Here is a 26,502-nt window from a genome sequence, read left to right on the forward strand (position 1 = left end):
CATTCGGAACATTCATTATGCAATTATAAAAGGGAATAACAAAAGATATTCAGCAAGATACAAAACCTGAAGACGATAAGAAGGAAATAAACGAATGCAAAAGAGATAAAGGAAGCGGGTTTTCCAACACTAGCAATAACATAGTTTTGTAAAGTCTGGAAAAATATACTGAATAAGATTGAGTCCTTTTCGTTACATATTTACAGTGGGTGTGGTTTAAAAGTTTTTGTACTTTTTTTCTTAAACATGTACCTACGATAGTAGAAAGTAGTTTAGTTCACAAAAATACTCACAGCAATTAAACAAAAGTGATATAATAAATGTATATAATGTATATGTATGACAAATTTTAGAAATATATATTTTTATTTGTTTGGTTCTGTTCGAGAAACGTACTTTTTATTATTTTTCACATTTGAATCGATGAAAAAAAAAACAAATATTACGTCAACAATATACCGAAAGGAACGGAAAACAATATATTAACTAAAAGAAAGGGTGCATAGATGATAACCAAGTTGGTGTGTGAGGGTGATTTGACAAGAAGGAAACGAGCCATCGTTGGCGTTGGCGCAAAACGGTAGAAAAACAAGGCCTGGAAAGCTTGGGGATCATTGATTGATCTTTGGGTGCGTTTTCTTCCTTTGCCGGAAACACTGATCAGAAGCGACATGGTTCGGAATTTTGGAGTGCATGAAAATAGCTTAGATAGACATCGAATGCTCATGCAAATGGATCGATTTCTGGTTGGTTTTGAAAAGATACTGTGGGTACAGTTTGAAACAGGGATGTGACAGTGGGGTGGGGGGCTTTTGAGGACATTGATTTGGAAGGATCAACGTTAGTTTTTTTTCAATTGTCGGAGGGGATGTAGTGATGCCGAATTGGCAGTAGCAAAAGTCGAAACTTCGAAAAATCGTGAGTGGGAGTTCGAAACAGTGAGAAAGACAGCGAGAGCGGAATTGTAGCACGCATACTTGAAAAAATGTTGCCGTGGAGATCTTCTGCTTTATTTTATTTACTATAGAAATAAAGATCTTGAATTTTCGTGATAGTAATATGCATGGCAATGACAACATTTTCCAAGTATGCAGGGATACAGTAAGAGAAAGCATTTGCATCTCATCGGAATCAATTACCGAATTTGGTTTGTTCAAAGAGACTAATGTACGTGATGAATGTTAGTTTTAACTCAAAACAAAACACGATTAATCAATCGAGATATAGTTTCTGTTTCTCAGCCTATGGTAAGAGTGACAAGATAGAATTATTGAAAAACAAAAGAAAAAAGAGATCCAAATCTAGTGATAAGCTTCGAAAAATACTGTTAAAAATGTGAATTAATTGGAAATAAAGCTCAAAATATTCTCTTGATTGAACTGAAAGTCAGAGAATCGATTCTGGAGTATGTTTTTTTTTGTTCTCGTTTCGACTTGGAACGTGATATTCAGACGTGATCGAATTGGAACTCGGTTGTTGGTGTCATTGTGGTGTTTGGTTTGGTTTTTGGTTGCTTTGAATAATAATGTTGTGTTTTGTCTGTCATTTTGGAATATTTTTTTTATGGATTATTGCATGCCACTTTAAAGCTCGAAACTGCTTCAAAGGATGCCAAATAAAAGAGATTTGAATGATGTACTGAATAAATATTAGAGACAGGCTTATAGTTTACTTGCAAGGAAGACTCATATCATTCAACCAACTTTTACTTGGCATCTTAAACATGTATTATACATCGGTAGCTCATTTTTCTACTTTATTTTACAATAATGGACAAACTTATTACCAATACTTGTTGCACTGATACTGTAGAGATATGAGTAGCATTTGAACGGTGAAGAATCAACAGTAGAAAGTACGAGGACAGACTAGTACAACCCTAGACAAAAAGATGTAACACGTCTTGAATATTTTATTTCATCAACATACAATAATTCGCAACAATGCTTGTGAATTCAACATTTAAAACAATGTTGATAGCCACATATGAAGTGCTACATCTTTCTATCTATGGTGAACCTATTCAACTATCTTGTTATGCATGTAGTTTGGGAGGACAATCCATTAAAAGAGATAGTACGGTGAAATGCAAAAGGCAATGTTCGAGTTTTAGAGTGAAAATTTTGTGGCTTTATCGTCTTCAGTTAGTTTTCTTTAGTTTATATTCTGTTAATGTTGACGTTTGACTACTTTAAGTTGTTGATTGGTTTGTTTTCTTGATCACTGCGGTTAGCATATTGTTTAATTAATTTACTATATTTTTGCATTGTGTTCTTTTCGTTATTGTTGACAGTAGTTGTAATAGTAATTGTTATAGTAGTTTGTACTGTTGTAGTAGTTGTTGTTTGTAAGTTAGTAGTAATTAAAAGTAAGGAAGTCAAAAAAGTATAAGAAAAATCGGAAGGAAAAAAACGAAGAAAATCACTAACCTTAGGCACAAGGAGAAGTTATTATGTACTACAACTGACCTGTAGCACAAAGCCATCAGAGCAAACGTTACAAAAACACCCCCAACAACCGACATTAATACACCGACTAGAAACACCGTGTTAGAGCCGTGGTAGTTTGCTGTTGATTTTTTTTTGGTTTTATAAATATGTTCAAGTTTAAAGTGAAGAAATGCAGAACGTTTTTGTTTTGGTTTCGAGGCGGATAAGTCGGTTGGCGCACGATCCATTTGTTTGTTTGATTAGTGAACAGTGGACCATTGTTTTGTTTTGCGTTTGATCAAGGTTTTATTTTCATGTTCGGTTCAACGGTCGGTCGAACAGCGAGAAGAGAAAGGGAGAGAAGAAGAAGAGAGAAAATTGGTTTTATAATCAACGGCACTGAAATGGTTTGGAGGTGAGATTTTTCCGCTAGGGTGAGTTGAACTGTTTTATCTATTGGTTTGGGAAGGTGTACTTGGCACTACATTTGAAGGTTTGAATTTTGATGTGGAACTGAGAACTAACGATATGTTGCGCAAATTGAGTTCGTTTGAAATGAATTGCTACGAAAGAAAGGGGTGGAAGTTTGAACGTGGTTTTTATACGGTTTAGCATAATTCGGGCGTTGAATGGGTTACTACAAGGTACAATTGTGGCGCTACAATCGCTGGGATGTTGTTTAGGTCAATATTTTGTAAAATGTCATCCTTATGACAATGGTAATCATGTGAGAATATTTAAAACATGTTTTGATTACATTTTGCATTTTGGTGATAATGGAAATTGTCGATGCCACACTTTGCCGAAGCCCGATCGTGCTGGTTAGGAGAGAGAAAAAGAGAGACTTACGTTTCTTTTTATTTGATTAATTATTTTCTAATATTGTCTCCTTCGAATATAAACAAAAGAATTATCATGTCACATTGTAAAGGATCTGGTTATAAAGTAAATTAAATATGATTGTTTAAATATAAAGAAAGATATCGCTGTTTTTTTTCATTTTTCTTCGATAGGGCGATGAGAGTCATGGCTTCCGTCGAAGGAAAGTGGTTACCTCCAATACCTTTTCCAAATCAAAATCTTCCACATAATATATGTACATATTCACATCGGAGTTTTTCAAAACATTGGTAATTAAGACGTTGCTGTTTTACACATAATAAAAAAAAGATAATTACAACAATTTCCATTTATGGCCCAGGACCAAATTATGACCGAAGATGATTGCATTTAGGAAAACCAAACAAATATACAAGAAGTATCAACGAATGCTTTCTAATTGGATAAGGATCGGGTTATGTTAGGGTCGGGTAATGACGAAAATAGTGTATCGAATTATGCAAATCATGGTTAACTATGAGAATAGCTTAATCGTAGATTGTTAATATTTATAATAATCAAAGATAAACATTATTCCCATAATTCTGGACAAGCTATATAAATTACTTTAGGGAGGGGCGTGCCGCCTGTCCATCCTGAGTCTTTTTATGAATTACTAGTTTATTCGTGGACGCAGTAGCGCCCGTGGCAAGTGTTTAGATTCTTTTCTGCATTAAAAAACGTCAACGTCTGTTGTCTTTGATTTTTTTCATCAAATGCTGTGTCTGGTTGTCTAAGGTTGTCACTCACTGGTTTTGTTTTCTGCATCTGATAGTAAAAAAGAATTGAAGTGTCAAATATTTTATTTTTTGTGAGAATTTCCCTGCGTGCTGCGTCTGGTTGGCTAGTCTCCGGACAGACAAACAGGGCTATTATATTTATGATGATTGTTAAATAAGTGGAAAATGATCAGTCTGCTGTGCCGAAGATATGTGCATAATTTCATCCCAATTAAAGACGAGCATGTTAACATTTCGTTATTTATGTGTCATTCTGTGTGGAATGCGTCATATGGGAATTAAAATTTTCGAGCATTTCGAAGTACTTCTATCAAATGCCCCAATGGAGACGCATGGTACATTAAATGTGTTGAAAATGATTTTCGCCACACAATAAAAAAATATGTAGAAAGACCAAAAAGTGTTTTGTTTCCGCATTCACTACGAAAACAGATATCTTGGACGAAGAACACTGTTCAAGGCAAGCTATATTTTTTCGGATCTAAAGAGATCTACGATTTATGGATCAGAAATAAAAATTCCAATTCCAAGGCACCATTGTCCAGGATGAAAATTTACCAGGAGGTAGCATTTGGCACCATTTTTTTTCTACAAAAATCGGGTTATGAAGATGTTTTTAAAACAAAGGTTCTTATTTTTGTGCCATTGAAAACTAAAGTGGTCCTTTTTATAACAAAATTTTGAAAATATATTTATTTTCCGCAATATTGTTACAGGATTTTAGACCTAATAGTTATAACCTATTTTGAAGTATTTAAAGCAATTTTGCCTACCTTTTTTATTTTTTTTTTAGCAGAATAGCTGATAAAAATCGGAAACTCAATAAAAAACCTGAAAATATGTTTTTTTATTTGTAGCAAAATAATTGTACATAAGAAATTCTATATACCTGGCTCATTCGGCAACACCTAGCGCCATCACGGAGCCGTGATTCGTATTTAGTTTTAATTGATTTTAGATAATAATATTTTGTGATGAAAGGGAACGGTAGAAAGATATGACGAGCTCGGTGGTCTAGTGGCTACTGCTTCTGCCTTATAAGCAGGAGGTCGTGGGTTCAATTCTAGGCTCGCCCCTTTCCTACTTTGTATTCTATCTTAGTTCTTTCGCAATACAACGGAACGGTGACGGAAACGGAAAATTTGACAGTTAGCCTATATATTTTCTGTCAAATTTGCCGTTTCCGTTGCCGTTCCGTTGTATTGCGTTTGGGGCTTTATAGCCTTTCACACAATCCCAAAACCTCCCGTGGCACCTATGAGAGGTCGTAGAGTTCTCTGCATCTTTCTTAAGTAGGTGTCCAACTAACCATCCTTCCCCTTCTTCAGCATTCGCAAGGACGTGGCCAGGACAGATCTCGACTATTGGAGAGTGCATTGCTTCAATCTAAGAGATAGTGATTAGTCACAAATCAATATCTGTGGTAACGGATGAAAATGATGCTACTCTCATACAATAGTCTTGGCTTGTACCACCTACGAATTTGTGCGAATTGCTCAATGCTAATGCTAATGCTAAATGGAACGATAGAAAGATAGGAATGATTCTTTACACAGGGTCATATCTTTTGTTCAATAGATTGGAGAAACTTATTGATGTGTTTCAAATATTCAATGTTTCGGGATCCAAGTACGTCTCGAATAAATTGTCCTGTTGGCATTTTTGCCCTCGTCAGACCTCTTATCAGTACCGCCCTGTTCGCGGAATGGCGTTGTCTGGATATTTTTTGTAGAACAAACCGAATTTCTAAAAAATCGTTTAGAGGTCGCGCCAGATCGATTTTTGAAAAATGAGCTTTGTTTAGGTAAAAAATTAAATATTGGGTCCTTTCGCAATTTTTTTTGAGGGTCACCCATTCGTTTTATATTTTTCTGTGGATCTTTGCCCATATTCTCAATGAATTAGTTTTTGGTATTATGCGTTTTTACAGTCTGCAGAACTTTTTAAATATCGAGAAAACACATTTTTCTGACTAATTTTAAGTTATTAATTAAGTTATTTCATTCTCAAACAAAAATTTTTTTTTTCTCGTTCAGAAAAACTTACATACTACAAAAGCAAATAAATGGGAATATTTTCTAGATTAGATAGCTTTTCTTTCCGATGGAGTTGGTTATCTGAACTACAGGATTTGGTCGGAGTATATGGATGAAACCAGTTATAAAATGATCACACCCAACAGTTAATATGTAGCAATATACTTAAGTAATCAGGTTTACTATGATCTCTTTATTAGTTTTGATTCAATCATAGGATACTTTTCACAGTATACAAAAAACAAGGCAGGCTCAGCACGTATGTAAACATTCAGTTTGAACGTAAACGTGTGTCGTCATTACTATCTTCGCACAAGTTGAACTGAGACGATGCTCTACGGTCTCAGCATGCTTACTTTTGTGCTCTAACATGTGGCGTTAAAATATGCGTCACTCTTGACGTGTCACTTTTCTTACGAGCCTACCTTGTTGTCTGTATACCGTGATGCTTTTGATATGTCATATGACAGTCAAACAATTTTTTTAGTCGTATCAGTTCGACAGCTTTTCCATGAGTTCACTTGAGATATTGGAAAAGTAAAAACGGAATAAACGTTAAGTAAAAACGGAAAAATGACACTTCAAGAGTGACGCATATTTTAACGCCACATGTTCTAATACAGAGATTTGTACTCTTGTACAATGTTAGCAAGAGTTTTGGATGGGCTCCCCACCAAGTGCCTGTTATGGTTCTCAGAAAATTAACACGTTTTTGACATTTTTTCCAATAAGTATTCGATGTGACTTTTCCAGGTCATCTTAGGGTCAAACCATACACCTAGATATTTTGATTCGAAAACTAGTTTTATGTTTGTATCATAAAGCTGGATTTTTATATTGCAGAGAGATCGTTTTCGAGAGAATACCATTATTTCGGTTTTAGCAGTTGAAAAAGTGAAGCCCTTGGAACTTCCCCAGGATTCCAGATTGTTAATGGAACGCTGAGGCGAATTTTGCATAACTTTTCTATCACTACCAGCAACCCAGATGACACTATCGTCGGCGTATTGTATGAGGTAACACTCATCAACCATACACTCGTCGATGTCGTTTATGTATATATTAAACAAAAATGGGCTCAGACACGATCCTTGCGGTAGACCAAAATAGCTGTATCTGGATGTCTTCAAGATGTTATTTAGAAAAAAGTTCATTTCTTTTTTCGAGAGTAGGTTTAGCAAAAAGTTCGAGATGAGGGTTGGGATTCCCAGAGTATGTAATTTAGAACAAAGTTTCTCTATTGGTACCGAATCACATGCACCCGAAATATCGACAAAAGCTGCGGCTAACTCCTCTTTTCGGCTGAAGGCTATTTGGACGTTTAATGCTAAAAGAGCTAGACCATCGCGGTTTCCTCTACCACGCTGGAATCCGTATTGAGATACCGATAGAACTTCTTCCCTTTCTGCCCAAGTTTCTAAGCGATTCAGTATCATTTTCTCTAGTATCTTACGGGGGCACTGTAAAAGACATATTGGTCGATAAGATTCTTCGGAGGATGGATCTTTATAAGGTTTCAAAATACCGACGACTTTGACTTCTCGCCATTCCTCTGGACATACATACATTGTCAGTGATTAATTAAATAGATTGTTTGATTATTAAATAGATTGAGTAAAAATTGAGTAAAAAAATGAGTTTTTGTAGGACACTGAATTTCATACCATCCAACCCAGGGGAAGAATTTTGGGATGCACTCTAAGCAAATCAAATTCTACAATTGAGAATGGAGCAGCAATATCGAATTGTCGGATTCATTGTCAGCGATATACACATTGTCCGTTTCATCAATATCGGGGCATATTTTCTCGGCGAATCGAAAGTCCATTCTTCAGACTAACTTTCGACAGGGCTGGTACATGTGCTGCTATTCCGAAGCTTACGTGCAGTCGACCATAGAGTTGTTAATGCTGTGTCTTTATTCAAACTTCCAACAAACGATTTCCAATAATTTCTTTGTTCTTTTTTGTAATTCGTACAAATAAAGCTTCTAGACGTTTATACTCGATGTAGTCGTTCTTTGACCCGGATCTTCGGAATACTTTAAACATTCTGGACTTGCACGACAAAGCTTCACTGCATGCTTCGTCCCACTTCGTCCCATTGTAGGGGAACGTTTTGAAATACGAGTGGAAGGGATTGCTTTCGTTTGAGACTTGGATAGTGCGTCAACAATTCCGTGAGGAAATCTAGTGATCAATTCTAAAACCTTCCGTGAGAAGGCTTTCAAATCAACACGATTCGTCAAATCATACTGAAAGCTCTGCTCTTGTAGAACCTCCCCTGGCTTCGAATAAGTAATTAGAATTGGAAGATGATCGCTCCCAAATGGATCATTTATTGTCTTCCAAGAGCAATATAACGCAATCGTTGAAGAGCATAAGGAAAGGTCTAAGCAAGATGGGTTATTCGAAGAAGTGATTCGGGTGTGGGAACCATCGTTCAAGATGCTGAAGCGAAAATTGTCGATGATATCTAATAGTATTTTTGCTCTCCCGTCATCCCTTGACGAGCCCCAAGCAACTCCGTGGGCGTTAAAATCAGCAAGAGTTTAGAATTTGTCTCATTGCTTCTTCACTGAATCTACCGTTTGGAGGAACATATAACGAAGGAATCGAACAAGTGAAATTTTTTATCTTCAGTGTGCAGCCGACAACTTCTACGGCACCAGGATTAACTAGAGAAAGAGACTGGTATTCAATACCGTGGCGTATACCCACTAGAACGCAACCGAATGGCCGATCACGATCTTTGCGAAGAATATGGTAACCAGGAATATTTAAGAAGTGAGCATCATTATTTATTATTTATTCAGACTAAGGCCGAAGTGGCCTGTGCGGTATATAAGAGTCTTCTCCATTCGGCTCGGTCCATGGCTACACGTCGCCAACCACGCAGTCTACGGAGGGTCCGCAAGTCATCTTCCACCTGATCGATCCACCTTGCCCGCTGCGCACCTCGCCTTCTTGTGCCCGTCGGATCGTTGTCGAGAACCATTTTCACCGGGTTACTGTCCGACATTCTGGCTACGTGCCCGGCCCATCGCAGTCGTCCGATTTTCGCGGTGTGAACGATGGATGGTTCTCCCAACAGCTGATGCAATTCGTGGTTCATTCGCTTCCTCCACGTACCGTCTGCCATCTGCACCCCACCATAGATGGTACGCAGCACTTTCCTTTCGAAAACTCCGAGTGCGCGTTGGTCCTCCACGAGCATCGTCCAGGTCTCGTGTCCGTAGAGGACTACCGGTCTAATTAGCGTTTTGTAGATTGTCAGTTTGGTACGGCGGCGAACTCTATTCGATCGGAGCGTCTTGCGGAGTCCAAAGTACGTACGATTTCCAGCCACTATGCGTCTCCGAATTTCTCTGCTGGTGTCATTTTCGGCAGTCACCAGTGAGCCCAAGTACACAAATTCTTCTACCACCTCGATTTCGTCCCCACCGATGCAAACTCGCGGTGGGTGGCTCGCGGTGGAAGTGAGCATCAGTCAACCATGTTTCGGCTCGTAAGCCAGTTAGTCTTGGAATGATACTTCGAGGATTCCACTGAAGAATTGACAAACAGTGCCTAGGATTACTCTTGTCCATTTACTGAACGGAAAAGATCAACCAGTGGCGAAAGGAGGGGCAGAAGGGGCTTGAGCATTTCCCAGAGCTTCGACAGTAAGAGGGCAACAGATTCAATCGCTTTGCACAATGAAGAATTGATACCGAATAAGTTGCACAGCGATTTCAATGTTTTCACTAAATAATCATCAACTGTCTCTGTATGTTCTACTTTTTTGAAACCCGGGACATCTTTTGTGTGTGGTAACGGCGGAAATTGTTCGGAAGCCAATATCGCAGAGGATCGCTCCGATTTTTTGACCGAAATAGGTGTGCTACTTACGGTACCAGAATTAGCCTTTCGTTTTTTCGGAGGATTGTAGCTACAATGTGCTACACCCTCGAGATCAGTTACAACCACAGACTCCAACTTATTATCGAGAAGAGCAAATGGGTTTGCCGTTTAAATGGGATTATTTGTCATTTTCAATAGATCGACTCGAGTAGCATTGCTACGAGCCATCACTTTGTTTCTAACCTGTTTTTTTCGCAACGTGATAGGCTTTGCATGTGGTAACGGAATCGTGGACCCCTTTGCAAAGAATGCACGTGTTCTCGTTAAGATTCGTGATTATCACCACATTTGATGCATTTAATTTTGTTTGTACAAAACTTTTCCGTGTGACCGAACATGTTACATCGGGCGCAGAGCATGACTTTGAGAGTATAGATTCGAACAGGGATTAGAACTTTACTGATGCATGCAAAATCCGGAATCATGGTTCCCGCAAATGTGATTCTGAGGGCATTCGAGGGTATCCTGCGCCAAGCATGCTTAGCCTCTCGCAATCCAAAATCGACACTGAAGGAATTGCTCTGTTACGGAACCTTCCCTCTCCTTGACTCATTACCTCATTGGGGGTCAAAGCCTCGTCATAGATGACCCCATCTATTTCGACATCTGCACATGGAATATACGTACGGTACACTCCATCAAACCGTTGCATTTTAACCACTGCGTTTGCCTCCTCTCGTTTCGACAGGATGACTCTGACCTTGACCTATTTTTTTTTTACTTCTTTGATGGAGGAGAATTTACTGCAAAGTTCTGCTGAGATCAACAAAACTTTGTGGCGGCGTTGAAATTTTGCGGAAATATACCACGAAAGGGCCCTGAGAATCGACTGGGTATCCCCTGATTCTAGGAGATCGTTGCAGTTGTTCAGATTTGTCCGAATTACTGTCCTCATCTCCTTCCTCGTCCATTGCAACAATGGACGTGCAGAATCTAGCACACAATGGTAGGTACACACAGACTCGATAGTGAGCCATTCTATTCTATTGCGAACAAGGGATACTTAGCTTGCTACGGTGCTGCTCCAAATAATAGACTGCTAATAAATAAAAAATCCTTTCAAGAGGCTCGGAAGCCTCCTTTCAAGAGGCTCGGAAGCCTCCTTTCAAGAGGCTCGGAAGCCTCCTTTCAAGAGGCTCGGAAGCCTCCTTTCAAGAGGCTCAGGCCTCCTTTCAAGAGGCTCAGGCCTCCTTTCAAGAGGCTCAGGAAGCCTCCTTCAAGAGGCTCAGGCCTCCTTTCCAGAGGCCTCAGAAGCCTCCTTCAAGAGGCTCAGGAAGCCTCTTTCAAGAGGCCCGGAAGCCTCCTTCAAGAGGCTCAAGCCTCCTTTCAAGAGGCCTGGAAGCCTCCTTTCAAGAGGCTCGGAAGCCTCCTTTCAAGAGGCCTGGAAGCCTCCTTCAAGAGGCCTGGAAGCCCCTTCAAGAGGCTCGGAAGCCTCCTTTCAAGGGGCCTGAAGCCTCCTTCAAGAGGCTCAGAAGCCTCCTTCAAGAGGCCCGGAAGCCTCCTTCAAGAGGCCCGGAAGCCTCCTTCAAGAGGCTCAGAAGCCTCCTTTCAAGAGGGCTCAGAGCCTCCTTTCAAGAGGCTCAGCCTCCTTTCAAGAGGCCTCAGGAAGCCTCCTTTCAAGAGGCTCAGAAGCCTCCTTTCAAGAGGCTCGGAAGCCTCCTTTCAAGAGGCTCAGAAGCCTCCTTTCAAGAGGCTCAGAAGCCTCCTTTCAAGAGGCCCGGATTCCTCCTTTCAAGAGGCTCAGAAGCCTCCTTTCAAGAGGCTCGGAAGCCTCCTTCAAGAGGCTCGGAAGCCTCCTTTCAAGAGGCTCGGAAGCCTCCTTTCAAGAGGCTCGGAAGCCTCCTTTCAAGAGGCTCGGAAGCCTCCTTTCAAGAGGCTCGGAAGCCTCTTTTCTAGAGGCTCGGAAGCCTCCTTTTAAGAAGCTCAGAAGCCTCCTTTCAAAAGGCTCGGAAGCCTCCTTTCGAGAGGATCAAAAGCCTCATTTCAAGAGGAGCATAAGCCTGCTTTCTAGAGGCTCGGAAGCCTCCTTTCAAGAGGCTTGGAAGCCCTTTTTCAAGAGGCTCGGCAGCCTCCTTTCAAGAGGCTCGGAAGCCTCCTTTCAAGAGGCTCGGAAGCCTCCTTTCAAGAGGCTCGGAAGAATCCTTTCAAGAGGCTCGGAAGCCTCCTTTCAAAACTGCCGACAACTGGTGAGCGAAGACTCAGAAAATATGTTTTTCATTTCATTTATTTCATTTATTTATTTCGGCAACCGACGTAGACTAGTACATATACAATATACATGTTTTTCTTTATTTTCTTAATGCTATAAAAACGGTATTATAGTGTATAAAAATAAAAATAGTTTGGTTAAGTAGTGTTTAATTCTGGGATTTAATGTAAATTCAGATGTGTAGGTTTCGAATTGTGACAAAATATTTTTTTAGGTTCTGCCGAGACATTGTAAAGTCAATAGTTTCGCAGTGTTGATTATAGATGGCCATCATCTGATTGAGAGGTCCGAATTTTGCATAATTTGTACGGCAGTGATTAATTAAAAATGTATGTCGATGACGCAGTTGTCGAGATGGTGTGTAGAAATTGAATTTCGATAAAATGTTTGTTGAATCAATACGCTGCGAAACTATATAGTTAATAAATGAAACCATTGCAGTTTCACGACGCTCTTTCAAAGATTGAATGTTTATAAGCTTGCAGCGTGCCTCATATGATGGAAGTGGGAATGTTGTCCAACCTAATTTACGAAGAGCAAATAATAGGAATTGTTTTTGAACTGATTCTAATCTTTCTTCGTGTGCTATTGAAAATGGAGACCATACAATGCTGCAATATTCCAGTATCGACCTTACATAAGCAATATATAATGTTTTAATTGTGTATGGGTCATGAAAGTTATAGCAGAAACGTTTTATAAAACCCATCATATTATTTGCTTTATGAATAATGGTGTTGTAATGGTCGATGAACGTTAGTTTGGAGTCCAAGATAATTCCTAAATCCCTAACTCTATCGCATTTCTCTACAACCTGGTTTCCTAATGTAATTGAGAGATTTGATGCTGTTCTTTTTCTGCTGAATGATAAGGGGCTACATTTTTTTACATTCAGTTGCAATAGGCTTTTATTGCACCATTCGTAGAATGTGCATATTTCGTTCTGGAATTGAGGTCATTTTTATTCCCTACTAGTCGACCCGGCAGACGTTGTCCTGCATAGTAGGCGAAAATGCGCGTTGTTAACCGCCCATACGAAATTCTTATACAAATCTTTATTTTAGTTTTTTACTATTTGCTCAACTTTACTCGTAATTTAAGCATTAGGAAATATCATATAAACCCGTCGGAAACTATAACGAATGTTTCTGCTGAAGAAATGAAAAAAATCCATCCAGCCGTTTTCGAGTTATGCGGATACGAACACAGACCATTTCATTTTTTATATATAAGATTTCCAAAAAGAGCTTCATGTCATCTGCATAGATTAACACTTCAAGTTTGTCAAGAATGAAGGAAATGTCGTTTACATATATTATGAATAATAGGGGCCCCAAATGAGAGCCCTGGGGGACACCGGAAGTGGCTTGAATGGGTTTTGATCTATTGGTGTTAAATTTTATAATCAATTGGCGATCAGTTAAGTAGGATTCAAGCCATTTGAGTAGTCCCGGCTCAATTCCAGTTTTTTTCAATTTGAATAGAAGCATGGGTATATCTATGCGATCAAATGCTTTACTGAAGTCAGTATAAAGAGCTTCTACATGGCTTCCTTTATCCATTGCATTCAGGGTATAGTTAACAAATTCAAGAAGATTAGTTGAACTTGAACGTCCTTTACAGAAGCCATGCTGTGCGTCTGTTATTCGGTTTTTTACTTGTTTGAATAATTTTTCGTTTACTATGGCCTCAAAAAGTTTTGGAATGCAAGAGATAATGGCTATTCCACGATAATTACGTATGTCTGATTTTTTTCCAGATTTGAAAATGGGTATCAAAAATGAGTTTTTCCATATATTTGGGAATTTTCCTGATTTTAGTGACATATTAAATAGCCAAAATAATGGAGTGGTTAGTTCCACTGCTAGGGTTTTCATAAATATAGTAGGGATTCCATCAGGACGAGGACCTTTCGAAGCATCTAAACTACGTAGGGCCTGCAAAATGTCATGGACATGAAGTTGATTCACTCACACACAATTTCTTATTCCACACTTCATGGCACAATTAAACGCGAAATGCGCGCGGGTCAGGTCAAAATATTCAAAAGATAAGCACTGCGGGAGTTGAACGCGAGTAGAACGCGCGGGTCGGGTATGTAAAATAAAAAATATTTATCACGTCAAGTTTAAATGTTTAAAAATTGTTAAGACGCCGCGATACGAGTGGCTACACGACGAGAAAAAAAAATAAAATTAAATACTTGCGGAGCGCAACGACACACAACCGCCTTCGTCAACCACTCGTGATGGAAAAAGAGTAGCGCTTTAGTAGCGCTTTAAGCGAAGTTGGTATAAAAACTTCAAATCGGGTCTTAGTATTAAGACCAACTTTATTGAATAATCTTCATTCTTAAAAAAGTGCATCCATAGTTCAATGACTTTAAAGGAAACTTCTAAAATACTGAAATGATAACTAGTTCATATAATGAATGAATTTTGGTAAACTATGTTAAAATCATTTATAGCTTCAGGAGAGTTTCCTGACATTCTATGTGATGAATTCTTCAATAACTAAGCCGTCAATTGAAGATAGTGACTTACACCATCTTCATAGCTCCATCACAAAGTGCTTTCTAACATCAGAAATTTATCCATCCACTTAAGACTCCCGGTCAATATTTATTACAGAGCAGATAATGTATCTTCTGCACTAGAAACAGATTGCACTTTTCCTAAAGATGAAGGCATTTGGGCCCCATCATGTTGATCTTCCCTAGCCCCCTCTTGTGGAAAGATAACACGATTTAGAAAGTTTAACTTGCAAACGAGTCATCCTGCAGCCAGCTCTTCCTCAGAAATCTCTATGAAAACTTAATTCAGCCTGAATAATTGCTTTCATGCCGTAAAAGGAAAAGCTTTTCCCCCGCCCCGAGCCTGGAGAAAGATTATCTCCCCCAAAGTGTGTCATTTGGAGCGTTCCCTTGTCACCGAAAGGCCCGAAGCCCATCAGCCGACCACAAAAACAGTAGAAGAACCGGTCATTTTCCCGGTGAATGTGAAAGTAACGCTTCAATCTTCTCCAACTCAACTTGCCAACATTCGGACATGGTCTGGGGCGGTGAACATTTTATAACTATATTTAAACGTATATTTTCCGAAGTGGTAACTTTTCTAAATTGCCAACCACCCTTGGACGAGTCAGCCTACCTTGTGTCGTACCGCTCGCATCGAGCTGCAATGCGAGCGGTGGAAACACTTCGGAGAATATGCTACAAATAAAGGATGAGCCGTTCTCAGAATAAGTGGTTCTCGAGTATGAATCACCATGAATAAAATGTCTTAAGCATTTGTCAATTATGCGAGTCATTGTAAGAAAATAATTCTGCCATTGAATAATTTTTATATTTTTGCATAAACATTCTATAAGGTATTTCCCACTCTTCTTCAGAATAAAAACTTTTCAACTGTGTATAAAAACTTTCTCTTTTTGCCCTTTGACCAGATTGTTGTTGACACTTTATGATTCTAGTTACATAATTGGTCCACGCATGGTGGATCCATGGATCCTGTACACCTCCGGTGGTGCAAAGGGCCGACTTGAAAGATCTCCATCCTGAGCGTTGGCCAGCTATCGCTTTAACCTGTTGCCAGGTTAGATTTCGGTCGACTTTTATTTCTTTATTGAGGCATCACCGCCATGAGCCTCCACGCATGGTAAGTAAGTTTAATAGATGTAACTGTTTAGTAAATCCATTTTACGAGCCGGGCTTTATCAATTTTAATTAAAAACATCATAAAAAAGTTTATTTTGGGTTTTAACTATTAACGGGTATAGTGTCTTCCCTGATTAAGATACCATCCCCGTGTCGAAACGTCGAATAAATAAACATCTTGTTTCAATCCTTTAAGACTGCGTAGTCGTTCTCAAAATCAAAGTTTTGAATATTGAAATCGTATATATGTTACGTTGGTTCACACCAATCGAATAAAGAAGAACCACTGTCTTGGCTTCACACTCAGAACAGTCCGTCTTTACGGACTGGCCAACCGCCAACGGCCATCATTCTTCCTCGATGGCGCAAAAGGAATCCGGAAGACGTAAACCGTACCCACACTTTTCCACACTAAATCTTGTCTCGGTCGGATCCCGGAAGATCGCCATTACCACCGGCACCGCACCCTTCCCCAATGATTCCAGCTAAAGTATATTGCAAGCAGAGTGCAGTGGTCAACCTCAAGCTCCATCGCCGTTGGTTGGGGAGACGGAAAGTTTATCTGCCCGCCCACTTTGGCCAGTTCCTGGCCCAAAGACGACAGCCCGAGACGACGACGTCCCTTGCCTTAATTTAATAATGATAACATCAAAATCACATGGTTTCGTAAAATTTCTCTGTCTGCTTTAGAGCACAATCATGCAAATTCTTTCACTACCGAGTAAACGGGGGAATGAGAAGGTTAAACATTTGCCAAAAGTTGCAACGGTAGCAAAGTTGCGGAGTTAGTTATCGGTGCCAAGAGCTTCGGTGAGTGGAATTATTGGTAGATGTTATCATTGATGTTGTTGTTGTTGTTGATCAGGAAAGTTTACCCGATCCCAGCGAATTTTGCACACCAAAGATGAGCGTCTGGCGGCAATGGGAGTAAGCAAACACAAGAAAATTTGATTTATTTTCAACGAGTGCGACAACGGTGATGCGATGGGGAGCTGGCTTAGAACTCCGAGCATCGAGCAGATTCAGCGGAAAGATGCATCCATCCGAAAAGGAAAGTTATGATTGTAATTCGAACGAATTACAGTTTATCGCTGTGCTTCGCTCTCCGGGCGTTTTGTTTGACATTTTATTTTATGGGACGAACATAAAAATAAGATTATTAAGGTTCTGAGCGGTAGTTGGGACCGGTGGAGGCAACCTGGATCAGATAAAGAAAATGTATGGTTGGTTGAAAGTTTTCATATGTGACGCTTAATTCACAAAGCATCGTGTTCGAAACTTCTACAATGTTTACAACACGGTACTACGATATTGAAGCACATTCAATAAAATCTCACTACATATTCTCCCACAGTTTCAAAATGAAAATTTGGAGACCGGGTAAAAATTCTCAAGCCAGCTGACACCCTGCAATTCCGACTACGAAATCAAATATTATCATTCTAACGAAATCTCACAGGTAATTGGAATTCCTCTGTGCGACAGTCCGGTGCTGGCAATATCAACCAGCATAACCACCAATGCCTTTGCGATGAGCCATCTTCGATTTTGTCGTTTCCCTCCATTGCCTATATGGGGAAACACGTGCTCACCTCGATACCCACTCATGACTCGTTCTGCAATATCCCCGGAAACAATTGAGAAAAACAAGCAAAGGCACGTACCAGATCCTGTTGTATGGAGTATTTTCGTCTGTATCCGGTTGACTGGGCTTTGGGACCCATAAGAGCCAATTGTCAGGACAATTCATACACTCGAGATGAAGTGTTAATTTGATATGATGATGTAATTTTCGTTTTTCCGCCCACAAAACAGTACGAGTGCGATGCTCGAAACCAACGTGTGGTACTCGTCGGAAACTGTTGGAGAACGGAACTTATCTGTTCTGCTCTTTTTCGATGTTGTCGAAAGTGGAGACACCATCATCGAGTTTAAAGATGGTCGAGTCGAAAATAATTTTGCTTAACAGAAAGCTCAATATTGTTTAAACATGTGAAAACTCTGATTAATCTGCCTAGCGGTAATGTTATTTGCTCCATTACGCACCTCGTCAAAGTAGTTTTATCCCGCGTAACGGAGCATGTAAAGGATGTAACTTGGACCCACTAAAACTAAAACATTCTAAGGAAGCCTTTACTACCTAAAGGTTTGGAAGCCTCCATTTAAGAAGCTTGAAGGCTTTCCGAATGCAAAAAGCTCGGAAGCCTCCTTTCAAGAGGCTCGGAAGCCTCCTTTCAAGAGGCTCGGAAGCCTCCTTTCAAGAGGCTCGGAAGCCTCCTTTCAAGAGGCTCGGAAGACTCCTTTTAAGAGGCTCGGAAGCCTCCTTTCAAGAGGCTCGGAAGCCTCCTTTCAAGAGGCTCGGAAGCATAATTTTAAGAGGCTAAGAGCCTCCTTTCAAGAGGCCTCAGAAGCCTCCTTTCAAGAGGCTCAGGAAGCCTGCTTTCAAGAGGCTCGAAGCCTCCTTTCAAGAGGCTCCAAGCCTTCTTTCAAGAGGCTCAGAAGCCTCCTTTCAAGAGGATCAGATGCCTCCTTTCAAGAGGCTCAGGCCTCCTTTCAAGAGCTCAGGAAGCCTCCTTCAAGAGGCCTCAGGCCTCCTTTCAAGAGGCTCAGAAGCCTCCTTTCAAGAGGCTCAGAAGCCTCCTTTCAAGAGGCTCAGGCCTCCTTTCAAGAGGCTCAGGAAGCCTCCTTTCAAGAGGCTCAGAGCCTCCTTTCAAGAGGCTCAGAAGCCTCCTTTCAAGAGGCCTCAGAAGCCTCCTTTCAAGAGGCCTCAGAGCCTCCTTTCAAGAGGCTCAGAAGCCTCCTTTCAAGAGGCTCAGAAGCCTCCTTTCAAGAGGCTCAGGCCTCCTTTCAAGAGGCCTCAAGCCTCCTTTCAAGAGGCTCAGAAGCCTCCTTTCAAGAGCTCAGAGCCTCCTTTCAAGAGGCTCAGAAGCCTCCTTTCAAGAGGCTCAGGAAGCCTCCTTTCAAGAGGCTCAGAGCCTCCTTTCAAGAGGCCCGGAAGCCTCCTTTCAAGAGGCTCAGAGCCTCCTTCAAGAGGCTCAGGCCTCCTTTCAAGAGGCTCGGAAGCCTCCTTTCAAGAGGCTCAGAAGCCTCCTTCAAGAGGCTCAGAAGCCTCCTTTCAAGAGGCTCGGAAGCCTCCTTTCAAGAGGGCTCAGGCCTCCTTTCAAGAGAGCTCAGAGCCTCCTTTCAAGAGGCCTCGGAAGCCTCCTTTCAAGAGGCTCAGAAGCCTCCTTTCAAGAGGCTCGGAAGCCTCCCTTTCAAGAGGCTCCAGAAGCCTCCCTTTCAAGAGGCTCAAGCCTCCTTTCAAGAGGCTCAGAAGCCTCCTTTCAAGAGGCTCAGAAGCCTCCTTTCAAGAGGCTCAGAAGCCTCCTTTCAAGAGGCTCAGAAGCCTCCTTTCAAGAGGCTCAGAAGCCTCCTTTCAAGAGGCTCAGAGCCTCCTTTCAAGAGGCCTCAAGCCTCCCTTTCAAGAGGCTCAGAGCCTCCTTTCAAGAGGCTCAAGCCTCCTTTCAAGAGGCTCAGGAAGCCTCCTTTCAAGAGGCTCAGAGCCTCCTTTCAAGAGGCTCAGGCCTCCTTTCAAGAGGCTCAGAAGCCTCCTTTCAAGAGGCTCAGAAGCCTCCTTCAAGAGGCTCAGAAGCCTCCTTTCAAGAGGCTCAGAGCCTCCTTTCAAGAGGCTCAGGCCTCCTTTCAAGAGGCCTCAAAGCCTCCTTTCAAGAGCTCAGGAAGCCTCCTTTCAAGAGGCTCAGAAGCCTCCTTTCAAGAGGCTCGGAAGCCTCCTTTCAAGAGGCTCAGGAAGCCTCCTTTCAAGAGGCTCAGGAAGCCTCCTTTCAAGAGGCTCAGAGCCTCCTTTCAAGAGGCTCAGAAGCCTCCTTCAAGAGGCTCAGAAGCCTCCTTTCAAGAGGCTCAGAAGCCTCCTTTCAAGAGGCTCAGAGCCTCCTTTCAAGAGGCTCAGAAGCCTCCTTTCAAGAGGCCCAGAAGCCTCCTTTCAAGAGGCCTCAGAAGCCTCCCTTTCAAGAGGCTCAGAAGCCTCCCTTCAAGAGGCTCCAGAAGCCTCCTTTCAAGAGGCTCAGAAGCCTCCTTTCAAGAGAGGCCTCAAAGCCTCCTTCAAGAGGCTCAGGCCTCCTTTCAAGAAGGCTCAGAAGCCTCCTTTCAAGAGGCTCAGAAGCCTCCTTTCAAGAGGCTTGGAAGCCTCCTTTCAAGAGGCTCAGAAGCCTCCTTTCAAGAGGCTCGGAGCCTCCTTCCAAGAGGCTCAGAAGCCTCCTTCCAAGAGGCTCGGAAGCCTCCTTCCAAGAGAGGCTCAGGAAGCCTCCTTTCAAGAGGCTCGGAAGCCTCCTTTCAAGAGGCTCAGGAAGCCTCCTTTCAAGAGGCTCAGGCCTCCTTCCAAGAGGCCTCGGAAGCATCCTTCCAAGAGGCTCAGGCCTCCTTCCAAGAGGCTCAAGCCTCCTTCCAAGAGGCTCAGGAAGCCTCCTTCCAAGAGGCTCAGGCCTCCTTCCAGAGGCTCGGAAGCCTCCTTCCAAGAGGCTCAGAGCCTCCTTCCAAGAGGCTCGGAAGCCTCCTTCCAAGAGGCTCAGAAGCCTCCTTCCAAGAGGCTCAGGAAGCCTCCTTCCAAGAGGCTCAGGCCTCCTTCCAAGAGGCTCAAGCCTCCTTCCAGGAGGCTCAGCCTCCTTCCAAGAGGCCTCAGAAGCCTCCTTCCAAGAGGCTCAGGCCTCCTTCCAAGAGGCTCAGGCCTCCTTTCCAAGAGGCTCAGGAAGCCTCCTTTCAAGAGGCTCAGGCCTCCTTTCAAGAGGCTCAGAAGCCTCCTTTCAAGAGGCTCAGGAAGCCTCCTTTCAAGAGGCTCAGAAGCCTCTTTCCACGAGGCTCGGAAGTCTCCTTCTAAGAGGCTCGGAAGCCTCCTTCCAAGAGGCCTCAGCCTCCTTCAAGAGGCTCAGGAAGCCTCCTTCCAAGAGGCTCGGAAGCCTCTTTTCAAGAGGCTCGGAAGCCTCCTTTCAAGAGGCTCGGAAGCCTCCTTCCAAGAGGCTCGGAAGCCTCCTTCCAAGAGGCTCGGAAGCCTCTTTCCAAGAGGCTTGGAAGCCTCCTTCCAAGAGGCTCGGAAGCCTCCTTCCAAGAGGCTCGGAAGCCTCCTTCCAAGAGGCTCGGAAGCCTCCTTCCAAGAGGCTCGGAAGCCTCCTTCCAAGAGCACGTGTACACATTTATCAAAGCCAAAGATGCCAAACATTTTGAATGCCAGTACGAACACCAAATCAATTCAAAATGAGATAATTCCTTCGACAGTTCCTAGTTATACTGACAAAGAAAAGTTCTTGGAAAAGCATTCGCAAATGCCATCAGCAACATTAAAGTTGACGCCCTCTGACGATAGAAGCGTCCGGGCGCCAATCCCATTACGAGGAGATTGAAAATTCAATTATCTCCATGATTTTCACTTGTTGTTTAGTCTCGTCTCGCGCAGCATTTGCATTTAGGTAACATTGTTTGTCGCGTCTGCAGCCTCCGGGGAATTCGCATTGAAATAAGAATCAAAGTCCAATGATTGCCGCCGCTGGTCTCGTTGACGATGACAATGTCGTTTTCTCACAACCAGTATCAAAGGGCATTAATATGCATCAATGTGTTTACCTCATCTGCTGATCGTTATTGTGCCCGGAGGCAACGAAGACTTTGATACAAAAGCAATTAATAGCTATGGCCGTATTACTAATTCAATAATTAATTCTTAATTAATAACGACCCTTTGTGCTTGTGTGCACAGACCGCTGTCTATCTAAGAGAAATCCTTTTCCCAGTGCGGAAACCGTCACACAGATTGTCGCCACCGCCGCCGTTCGACCGGTCAACCGGTGTCTGGGGTGGGGTGATTCCTGATTGATCGTTCTCGGATGTCGCTCAATAATTTACCAGGAATTTATTGCACATTTTGGTTTGTGGGCGAAGGCGGTTCGTCTCGGTGCCATAGAAGGGACAATTTGCCTACATTATAGTCGATTGGCACCACCTGCTGGCCCGGCGCAATCTTATCTAACCGGATGGGAGGTGGAGGCCTTCTCGAAGTAAAGGTCCCCCGGTCCTAAAGGCACTCCAGCACAGGGAAACGGAAAGTACGACCAAAACCATTCATCAATTATTCAATAATTAAAAGATGCTATCGCTTCTTTCCGACGTGCACCGGTTCTGGGACCGTCAGAGGGCCCATATCTACCGATAGAAACTGGTAGCCGTAGTTTTTGAAGCGATTGAAATAGCATTGCACCGGTATGCCCGGTGACTAATGATTTTAGTGTTGATTAAATATGAATAAATTAATTGACGCGATGAAATGATTCTATTATGCTTTTGCAACAGAAAGTAATGTAGTTATCGTTCAATGTTTGCAGCTCTAAGCAAACATGAACAATAGACGTATTTGGCAGATTATAATTTACAAAAACCGGTGCAGGAGGTTGGGTGGTAAGTTATTATTCCTCTGAACCAATCCTATATCAAATTAATTTTATAGTAATTTTCGTCGAAGATCACCATTTTCAAAACGAAGACCATTTTCAAAAAGTAGGTTAGGTTGCAGCCATCAAGTTGACGAGTCCTATGTTGCTCCAGCTTCAGCAGGAAATGCATTCCTTCAGGCCCTATCGACAACAACCATCTGATCACATGCTGCAGGCACAGCGAACAGAATCTCATTCCGGGTCCTGGATGGAGTGCATCACTCACTATTCACTCAACATTTTTCTATTTATTTCGTCCGGCTGGTGTTCCTGCACGCGTCTGCCCCGTTTGTTCCGAACTGAGTGAAAAAAACCACCCCATCTCTTTAATCCCACCACGAAATTCAATTTCCCAGCTTCCGAACATTGTGCGGTTTTTCCTCGTTCCCATCATTCGGCTTTTCCCAGGACGAGTATCCTCGGGCCCAGGATCATCAGAACAACCATTCGAGATAGCATTGGGCTGCTAAAATGTGTGTACCGTGCTGACACAGATTTGGAAATGTTATCATTTTATCTGAATTTCTGATATATTTGAGTTACTGTTTTCATTTCCGTCGGACTATTTCCTTACAAGTAACAAAATGAGTCAAACTCTGACCAAATTGTTGGAGTCATCTCTGGTGACCAGACACCAACGAAGCGAAGCGAATTTCAGCGGAAAATTATTCGGAATTTACATGAGAAGCTTTTCAGAATATTTTACTAGAAATTTTTCTAAATTTTGTACAGGAAATTGTGTGAAAAATTCTCGGTTAGTTCCTGTTGAGTTTTTGTTGAATGTTTTGTGAAATTAGCACTGAACATTTTTCGGGATATCCACGGGAGATTCTGAGTAGATCCAGCGGAAAACTCGCTAGAAATTTCACCAGAAATTTTTTCGATTTCAATGGAAATTGTTAGGAGTTTCCATAGGAAATTCATTCTAATTTGCTCGGGATTTTTATAAATTGCCATGGAAAATACTTCGGAATTTTCACGAGGAATTTTCCGGAATTTCCACATCGAGGTCATCATTCTACTACCTGAAAAAAAAACCTGGAAAAATCCTGGAATTATCCGAGAATTTCTGACACAATAAGGGAAATTTAAAACATGAAACAAATCAAACAATTTAAAAATTGAACACTTATGGATCGTAGGTCCGATCTATGGACAAAAAAAACGTTTTACCACAATGGAATTCCTGGATAACTCCCGAAGCAATTCCTAAAGAAAGCTAAGAATTTATCCGGGAATTGCTTCTTGAACTCTATTGAGAGTTCCCTCAAATATTCTTCAGGAATGTATTTAAAAAAAAATACAGGGTTAAGAATTTCAAGGCAGTTCCTGAAAAAACTTTCGGAGAAATTTCTGGATCAATTTTCAAAGGGATTTTCGAATCATTTTCCAAAGGAATCACTCAAGACGTATCCATAGGAATTATTAGCGCAATTTTCTAAATTATTCCTGAGGGATTTTCCAAGATGAGTCCCCGAAAGAATTCCTAGAGGAATTTCTTAAGGTAATTCAGGAGGAATTTCCGAAAGGATTCTTTGAGTAATTCCCGCAGGAGAACATGAAGGGATTTTCGAAAATGTGAAGGATTTATCCTAAAGGAATTTTTGATGATATTACGAATGGATCTTCCAAAGAAATTCCTAGAGGAATTTAAAAAAAAATTCTAATGGGATTCTTGAAACAATTTCTAAAAGAATTTTCAAAGAATTCCTCAGAAGGATTCCAAGATGAATTTATGAGATTTTGAAATCAATTACTATGGACATTTCAAACGAATTTCCGAAGGTTCAAAGTAATATGTGAAGAGATGCTGGAAGAAACTCCCTAAAAATGTCCGAAGTAATTTCCGGAGAAGTTACTGGAGAAAAAAATGTCCAAAGCAAATACCGGAAATAATCTCCTTTAAGAATTCCAGAAATAATTTCCAAAGAATTTCTGAAGGAATTTATAAAATTTGCAAAGAAATTCGTAACGGAATTTCCGAAGGAATCTCCAGAACAATTCCTTAAGGTGTTTTCTAAAGTTTTCGTAAATAAATTTTCGAATGAATTCCTAAAAAATCTCCAGGAATTGAAAATAATCCGATGCATATTCCGAATGTATCGCCAGTAGACGCAAAAGTTCTAAAACGCTAGTGATGCTGCAAACATTAAAACTATTTTGCCATTACAAATTATTTCGCTTTAAATATTTAAGGAAATGTAAACATTCAGTTTGAATGTGAACATGTGTCGTCACTACCTGGATGGTGCGAATAGAATCGATTTGGTTGTCAAACTGAAGTCAAAATTTTCTATGGGAAGATCCATTAATTACGTAACGCAAAAATTAACCATTTTCAACCCTTCCTCCCATGTCACACTTTTTGTAAGAATAATTAAAAAAGATTGTATGGATTGTCACTCTTCGATCAAATGATTTTATGAAGGAATATTCGTATGAAGTTCTGAGGAATTCCCGAAGAAAGTCCCAAACAAATTTCCGGAAATTACCGAATTAAAATCGATCGAGTTTTCGAAGAAATTTTAAAAGAATATCTGAAGAAATCTCCAAAGTATTTTACGAAGGAAACCCTAAAGATATGTCTGAATGAAATTCTGGAGGTAGTTCTGAAGGAACTCTTGAAGGAGATTACGAAGCAATTCTTAGAATGCCCTCTTTGAAGAAATTTTCGAATTCATTTCCTGGAGGAATTTTCGAAGGAATACCTGAAGGAATGTTTAAGTCAATGATTGAAGCAATTTATGGATGAACTTACGAAATAATTTAGGCATTTCCTAAAGATTTTTTAAAGTAATTTATGAGCTATGGCTATGGTGGGGGCTGGGTTCGATTCTCCACCAGGTCTAGGTAATATTCTTGACTTTGCTGGGAATATAAATGTATTGTGTTAGCCTCAACATATACGATTGTCGGTAACTCGGCTTAGAAACCTCTAAGTTAACAACTGTGGAAGTGCATAATGAACACTAAGCTGTAAGGTGACAATGTCTTAGTGTGAGATGTAATGCTGCCAATAATCTTCTTCTTTCTATATAATAAAAATGAAATCTCGCTTAACTTTTCAAAAGGACCTAAGTAACATTTTTTTATGCATTAATTTGAATAGCGCAATCAACAGAACAACATAAAAGCTATTGATTGCGCTATTCAAATTAATTCATGAAAAAATGTTACTTAGGTCCTTTTGAAAAGTTAAGCGAGAAATGGTATGTGTTCGTATCCGCATAACTCAAAAACGGCTCGATAGATTTTCTTCATTCCTTCAGTAGGTATGATGGTTATCGTTTCCGACGGGTTTATATGACATTTCCTCTTGCGAAAATCAAGAATAAGGTCGAGTAAATTATAAATAACTGAAACAAAGATTTGTATGGGAATTTCGCAAGGGCAGTTCACAACGCGCATTTCCGCCTACTATGCAGGACAACGTCTGCCGGGTCAACTAGTAAGAAATAGAAGCCGAGAAAAAAAAATGTTGTGAGACCACTTCGACATGATGTGGGGATCATTCGGGAAATTCTACGGAACTTCGATTGAATCTTCGAAATTTTAACGGAAAATTCTGCGGACTTCTTCAAATTCGAATCGACGTGGTAAAATATAGATCAGCGGCGTGATAAATTTTAAACGGTGGCGCGCCGATGAAAAATGTCGGCGGCGGCGCACACCTCCACGTGCCGCATCACACTTTTCGCTTCGATTACTCTGTCTTCCGTTGAAGCAGTCTTTCAAAAAGGGGCATGGCTTTCGCAGCCCAGTTCTAGGGCTGAAGAAAGAAGATGTTTTGAGACTTTAGTACTACCGCGATGAACAATGTGCGTTTGTCAAGGTCAATGATCTGCCGCTCGCACGAAAAATGGATGAAAACGGTGAAAAACATGAAATGGATAATCGATGGATGATTCGAAATATCGACGAAACGAAATATCTATTCTACCCACGTAGTAGTAACTACCCAAGTAACATTTTTAGTTTTATAACAATCTTGAAAACCATTATTTGCTCTACAAGCCCTCCACAAAACCATTATAAAACTTATATCCGTATATCCGCAAAAAGCGCCGGATCGCCTCCTGCCAACACTATAAAGAGCAGGCTCACACTGGAATTTCTTGTAAACCAAACAAGCAACTGCTAGTTCAAAAAAGTTTTTCCAACGTGACAAAGGAAACTGGG

At 41.0% G+C, this 26,502-nt stretch overlaps 1 protein-coding gene across 1 annotated transcript in view; it reads right to left on the bottom strand.

Moving 5' to 3' along the window:
• The window catches only part of LOC134206849 (uncharacterized), a 724,314-nt gene that overhangs the window by 44,604 nt on the left and 653,208 nt on the right, over positions 1-26,502 (bottom strand). The window lies entirely within an intron of this gene.

The sequence above is a fragment of the Armigeres subalbatus genome, chromosome 1, assembly GCF_024139115.2.
Source record: "Armigeres subalbatus isolate Guangzhou_Male chromosome 1, GZ_Asu_2, whole genome shotgun sequence".
In the NCBI taxonomy this organism is placed as follows: domain Eukaryota; kingdom Metazoa; phylum Arthropoda; class Insecta; order Diptera; family Culicidae; genus Armigeres; species Armigeres subalbatus.